This window comes from Triticum dicoccoides, chromosome 5A, assembly GCF_002162155.2.
Source record: "Triticum dicoccoides isolate Atlit2015 ecotype Zavitan chromosome 5A, WEW_v2.0, whole genome shotgun sequence".
In the NCBI taxonomy this organism is placed as follows: domain Eukaryota; kingdom Viridiplantae; phylum Streptophyta; class Magnoliopsida; order Poales; family Poaceae; genus Triticum; species Triticum dicoccoides.
The window spans coordinates 517,554,204-517,562,001 of NC_041388.1; positions in this window are offsets into that span (position 1 = coordinate 517,554,204).

The window sequence follows — 7,798 nt, forward strand, 5'->3', positions numbered from 1 at the left end:
TGTCCAAGTAAGGGCAACGCCCAAGCACCGGTCCACCCACATATCAAATTATCAAAGTACCGAACGCGAATCATATGAGCGTGATGAAAACTAGCTTGACGATAATTCCCATGTGTCCTCGGGAGCATTTTCCTTCATATAAGAGTTTGTCCAGGCTTGTCCTTTGCTACAAAAAGGATTGGGTCACCTTGCTGCACATTATTTACTTTTGTTACTTGTTGCTCGTTACCAATTACCTTATCACAAAACTACATGTTACCGATAATTTCAGTGCTTGCAGAGAATACCTTACTGAAAATTGCCTATCATTTCCTTCTGCTCCTCGTTGAGTTCGATACTCTTACTTATCGAAAGGACTAAGATAGATCCCCTACACTTATGGGTCATCAACTCACAACACCTTAAATTCAATGATCCCTCACATCAATGTGCTTGGTTCGACAGTGATAGCTTGAATTCTTGGTAAGGTAAATAGCACATTGACTGTCACAAAGTAGAACATACTTCTCTTGGTTCATGCCGAGCTCTTGCAAGAAGTTCTTTATCCACAAAACTTCCTTGCCAACATCAACTGCTGCAATGTACTCAACTTCTGTAGTTGATGTAGAAACACATTTCTACAATCTTGATTGCAATGACATTACCCCCTACATAAGTCATCGGGTATCCAGATGTGGACTTCCCATGATCCTTGTCACCAGCATAATCTGCATCTGTATAGCCCTGCAATACAGGCTCATCGCTTTCAAAACATAAACAAGATGTACAAGTTCCCTTGAGATACACGAGAATCCACTTCACTGCTTCCTAGTGAGATTTTCCTGGATTTGTCATGAACCGGCTAACAACTCCAACTGATAGGCAATATCAGACCTGGTGCATACCATGTCATACATCAAACTGTCCACAACAGATTGGTATGATACTTTCCTCATTTTGTTTGTTTCCTTTTTATTTGTAGGATATTGTTTAGAATTCAGTTTGTGATGGCCTGCTAACGGGGAGATAACAGATTTGACATATTTCATATTGAACGTTTCAAGTACCTTCTCAATGTATCTTTCATGTGAGAGCCAAAGCAGCTTATTTGATCTATCATGGGAGATCTTCATGCCAAGTATTTGCTTAGCTGGTCCTAAATCCTTCATGGCAAATGATTTACTCAATGCCTTCTTGAGCAGAGCAATCCTCTTTTTGCCATTTCCAACAATCAGCATATCATCAATATACAACAAGGGAATAATGAAGTCACCCTTGGGGTAAATCTTCATAAAGACACACTGATTAGGTTGTGCTTTATGGGAACCAAGCCTAGTCATAAAAAGACTCAAAATTCTTGTACCAATGCCGAGGAGTTTGCTTCAAGCCATCAAGTTCTTCCTCAATTTGCAAACTAAGTGCTCCTTGCCTGCAACCATGAATCCCTCCGGCTGCTCCATGTATATCTCCTCCTCTAGGTCACCATGAAAGAATGCAGTCTTCACATCAACTTGTTCAACTTCCAAGTCCATGGTGGTAGCTATGCCAAGCCCAATTCGGACCGAAGACATCTTGACCACCGAAGAGAATATCTCATCATAATCCATGCCCTTTTTTCGACTAAAACATTTCACAATCAATCTGGCCTTGTACCTTGGATGTGAGGTGTTTTCTTCAGTCTTCACTCTGTACACCCACTTGTTCTTGAGTGCTTTCTTACCCTTTGGCAGATTCACCAACTCAAAAGTATCATTCTCATACAGGGATTTCACCTCACCCTGCATGGCTTCTGACCATTCATTCTTGTTCTCATCAGACATTGCCTCTTCATATCATGAGGGCTCACCTGCATTAGTCATCAACACATACTGATGTGATGGATACTTAGAAGAAGGAATATGACCTCTTTCACTTCTTTTTGTTGTTGAACTGGTGGTGAATTGGGTGGATTATTGTTGGCATTATCATAACCAACATCATCAGCATCACTTGATGGTTGCTCATCACTTTGACTTGTACTGCCTTGATTAGTTGCATCTCCACTATCTTTAGTGTCATCATCGCCCCCATGATTGTCATGCATAAGAGGACGACATATTGGGTTCATGTAAACCTGAGGTGTGTTGGTCATTGCCTTCTCTGGTTTTCTAATATTTGTTTCATCTTCAATGAACACCACATCTCGGCTTCTCACAATCTTTCTATTGGCTGGATCCCGCAACCTGTAGTAGAACTCTTCACTTGGTTGGCTAAGGTCGATGCACTACTTTGTCTTGCTATCAAGTGTGGATCTCTCGTCCCTTGGAACATGTACAAATGACCTACAACCAAAGACCATCAAGTGCTTGTATGATACCTCCTTCCCTAACCAAAATCTCTAAGAATGTCACCTACAATAGGAACTAAGGGAGATAGGTTAACCACATACATAGCATTCATTAATGCTTCAGCCCAAAATGAATTAGGTAAATGAGCATGAGAGAGCATAGCCGTGACCCTCTTTGTGAGTGTCCTGTTCATTCTCTCTGCAAGACCATTGAGTTGAGGTGTCTTTGGTGGACTCTACTCAAGCTTGATGTCAAACTTCCTGCAATACCTTTCAAAAGGACCTCCATATTCACCACCATTGCCTGATCTCACGCACTTCAATTTCCTTCCAGTTTCTCTCTCAACTTTGGCATGGAAATCCTTGGAGGCTTCAAGTGTTTGGTATTTGTGTTTTGGCACATACGCAAAAACCTTTCTGGAATAGTCATCAATAGAAGTCATAGAATGTACTGCTCCACCATGGGATTTTTCAGCCATGGAGCAAACATTAGTGTGCACAATATCAAGAACATTTTCTGCACGATGTGAAGGAATTGTAAGAAATGCAACCCTATGTTATTTACTAGCAAACTAATGTACATAGGGTTTAAAAGATATACCTTTCAACTAAGGGAGGTACTCCATGAGAGCAAGAGCATGCATGCCCTTCTCACTCATGTGCCCAAGCCTCATGTGCCACAATTCAACGAAGTGTCTTTTCAACAATGTTCAACACCTCATTGCACAACTTGGTTTTGGTCACATAGAGATTACCTTGCCTACTTCCTCGATCCATAATCAAAGAGCCTTTGGTGAGCAAAAATGACATAAATATAGCAAACGAGACCTGAAATGCGCCATAAAATTAAACCTAGGGTATAGTGGTGATTGCGTACCGTGGAAAATTATTTGAGACAAAACGATGAACTCACGTCTTCATTTCATAATTAGCACTTCTTCATTTCAAACAAAATTATTCTATTTGTGCACACGGGCGCCTAGAGACAACCGTTTGCATAGGCCTTTCCGCGCGGCGAACGACGATATTTTTTCATCGAAGCCGCCAACATCCCCTCATCGCTCGCCCTAGTTTCACTCAATCGTCCGCATATTCCACCCAATCTCCATCGCCAGCTCCCCTGATGAACCACAAGTATAGGGGATCAATCATAGTCCTTTCGATAAGTAAGAGTGTCGAACCCAACGAGGAGCAAAGGAAATGACAAGCAGTTTTCAGCAAGGTATTGTCTGCAAGCACTGGAATTATCGGTAATGAGTAGTTTGATAGCAAGATAATTTGTAACGGGCAACAAGTAGCAATAGTAACAAAGGTGCAGCAAGGTAGCCCAATCCTTTTTGTAGCAAAGGATACACCGGAACTTTCTCTTATAGCAAGTAAAACGCTCATGAGGACACACGGGAATTTCATCTAGTCACTTTTATCATGTTTGTTTGATTCGCGTTCGCTACTTGATAATTTGATATGTGGGTGGATCGGTGCTTGGATGCTGTTCTTACTTGAACAAGCCTCCCACTTATTATTACCCCCTCTCGTAAGCATCGGCAACTACGAAATAAGAATTAAGATAAATCTAAACATAGCATGAAACATATGGATCCAAATCATCCCCTTACGGAATAGCACACAAACTAGGGTTTAAACTTCTGTCACTCTAGCAACCCATCATCTAGTACCTACTCCACAATGCCTTCCCTTGGGCCCAAAGATGGTGAAGTGTCATGTAGTCGACGTTCACATAACACCACTAAGAGAATCACAATATACATATCATCAAAATATCGAACGAATACCAAATTCAAATGATTACTTATGACAAGACTTCTCCCATGTCCTCAAGTACAAAATTAACTACACCACAATGCCTTCCCTTAGACCCAAAGATGGTGAAGTGTCATGTAGTCGACGTTCACATAACACCACTAAGGGAATCACAAATATACATATCAACAAAAATATCAAACGAATACCAAATTCATTTTATTACTTATGACAAGACTTCTCCCATGTCCTCAAAAACAAAAGCAACTACTCACAAATAATATTCATGTTCAAGATCAGAGGGGGATTGAATATCATCAAGGATCTGAACATATAATCTTCCACCAAATAAACCAACTAGCATCAACTACAAACTGTAATCAACACTACTAGCAACCCACATGTACCAATCTGAGGTTTTAAGACAAAGATTGAATACAAGATGAACTAGGGTTTGAGATGAGATGCTGCTGGTGAAGATGTTGATGAAGACTGCTTCTCCTACAATGACAGGGTTGTTGGTGATGACGATGGTTTTGATTTCTCCTCTTGGAGGGAAGTGTTGATACGTCCATTTTGCATCATGCTTTTATATCGATATTTATTGCATTATGGGCTGTTATTTCACATTATGTCACAATACTTATGGATATTCTCTCTTATTTTACAAGGTTTACATAAGGAGGGAGAATGCCGGCAGCTGGAGTTCTGGGCTGGAAAAGGAGCAAATATTAGAGACCTATTCTGCGCAACTCCAAAAGTCCTGAAACTCCACGAAATATCTTAAAAGAAATAAAGAAAAATCCTCGCCAAAGATGAAGGCCAGGGGGCCCACACCCTGCTCATGAGGGTGGGGGCGCACCCCCCTCCCTAGGGCGCGCCCCCTACCTCATGGGCCCCCTGGTGGCTCTCCGACGCCCATCTTCTCCTATATGAAGTCTTTTGATGAGAAAAAAATAAGGAGGAACTTTTCGAGACGAGACTCTGCCGCCACGAGGCGGAACCTTGGTGGAACCAATCTAGGGCTCCGGCAGAGCTGTTCTGTCGGAGACACTTCCCTCCGGAAGGGGGAAATCATCACCATCATCATCACCAACGCTCCTCTCATCGGGAGAGGGCAATCTCCATCAACATCTTCACCAGCACCATCTCATCTCCAAACCCTAGTTCATCTCTTGTATCCAATTCTTGTCTCCAAGTCCGAGATTGGTGCTAGTAGGTTGCTAGTAGTGTTGATTACTCCTTGTAGTTGATGCTAGTTGGTTTATTTGGTGGAAGATCATATGTTCAGATCCTATATGCATATTATTACCCCTCTGATTATGAACATGAATATGCTTTGTGAGTAGTTACATTTGTTCCTGAGGACAAGGGAGAAGTTTTGCTATTAGTAGTCATGTGAATTTGGTATTCGTTCGATATTTTGATGAGATGTATGTTGTCTATCCTCTAGTGGTGTTATGTGAACGTCGACTACATAACACTTCACCATTATTTGGGCCTAGAGGAAGGCATTGGGAACTAATAAGTAGATGATGGGTTGCTAGAGTGACAGAAGCTTAAACCCTAGTTTATGCGTTGCTTCGTAAGGGGCTGATTTGGATCCACTTGTTTCATGCTATGGTTAGGTTTACCTTAATACTTTTGTTGTAGTTGCGGATGCTTGCAAGAGGTTAATCATAAGTGGGATGCTTGTTCAAGTAAGAACAGCACCCAAGCACCGGTCCACCCACATATCAAATTATCAAAGTACCGAACGCGAATCATATGAACGTGATGAAAACTAGCTTGGTGATATTCCCATGTGTCCTCGGGAGCGCTTTTCCTATTATAAGAGTTTGTTTCGGCTTGTCCTTTGCTACAAAAAGGATTGGGCCACCTTGCTGCACCTTATTTACTTTTGTTACTTGTTGCTCATTACAATTTACCTTATCACCAAACTATCTGTTACCACTTATTTCAGTACTTACAGAGAATACCTTGCTGAAAACCGCTTATCATTTCCTTCTGATCCTCGTTGGGTTCGACACTCTTACTTATCGAAAGGACTATGATAGATCCCCTATACTTGTGGGTCATCAAGACTCTTTTCTGGCGCCATTGCCGGGGAGTGTAGCGCCTTTGGTAGGTGGAATTTGGTAAGGAAAAATTTATATAGTGTGCTGAAATTTACTGTCACTTGTTACTATGGAAAGTAATTCTCTGAGGGGCTTGTTCGGGGTATCTTCACCCCGTCCAGTAGAGCAAGGAGTTGCTCCTCAACCTACTGAACCTATTGAAAATGAAACTCCTTTTGAATTTCCTTCGGGTATGATGGAAAAACTGCTAGCTAATCCTTTTACAGGAGATGGAACAAAACATCCTGATGAGCACTTAATATATGTGGATGAAGTTTGTGGATTATTTAAGCTTGCAGGTATACCCGATGATGTTGCTAAGAAGAAGGTCTTCCCTTTATCTTTGAAGGGAGACGCATTGACATGGTATAGGCTATGTGATGATACAAGATCATGGAACTATAAAAGATTGAAATTGGAATTCCATCAAAAGTATTACCCTATGCATCTTGTTCATCGTGATCGCAATTATATATATAATTTTTGGCCTCGTGAAGGAGAAAGCATCGCTCAAGCTTGGGGGAGGCTTAAATCAATGTTGTACTCATGCCCCAATCATGAGCTCTCGAGAGAAATAATTATGCAAAGTTTTTATGCTCGGCTTTCTCATAATAATCAAACCATGCTCGATACTTCTTGTGCTGGCTCTTTTATGATGAAGACTATTGAATTTAGATGGGATTTATTGGATAGAATTAAACGCAACTCTTAAGATTGGGATCTCGACGAAGGTAAGGAGTCAGGTATGACACCTAAGTTTGATTGTGTTAAATCTTTTATGGATACCGATATTTTTCGTAAGTTTAGCACTAAATGTGGACTTGACTCTGAGATAGTAGCTTCTTTCTGTGAATATTTTGCTACTTATGTTGATCTCCCTAAGTAGAAGTGGTTTAAATATCCTCCTCCCATAGAAGTAAAAGTAGCTGCACCTATTAAAGTTGAAGAAAAGACTGTCACTTATAACGATCCTATTGTTCCTACTTCTTATGTTGAGAAACCACCTTTCCCTGTTAGAATAAAGGATCATGCTAAAGCTTCAAATGTTGTTCATAAAAGCAATATTAGAACTTATACACCTCCTGAGCAAGTTAAAGTAGAACCTAATATTGCTATTGTTAAAGATCTCTTGTCTGATAATATTGATGGGCATGTTATTCAGTTCAACGGTGAAACTTCTAGAATTGCTAAACCTTGTGCTAAAGATAAACATAGACCTGTGGTAGGCGTGCCTGTTATTTCTGTTAAAATAGGAGATCATTGTTATCATGGCTTATGTGATATGGGTGCTAGTGCTAGTGTTATACCTTATAACTTGTATAAAGAAATCAAGCATAAAATTGCACCTGCTGAGTTAGAAGAAATTGATGTCACAATTAAACTTGCCAATAGAGATACTATTTCACCAGTGGGATTTGTTAGAGATGTTGAAGTCTTGTGTGGGAAAACTAAATATCCTGCTGATTTTCTTGTTCTCAGTTCTCCACAAGATAGCTTCTGTCCCATTATATTTGGTAGACCCTTCTTGAACACTGTTAATGCTAAGATAGACTGCGAAAAGAATGTTGTTACTATTGGCTTGGATGATAAGGTTCATGAGTTTAATTTCTCTAAA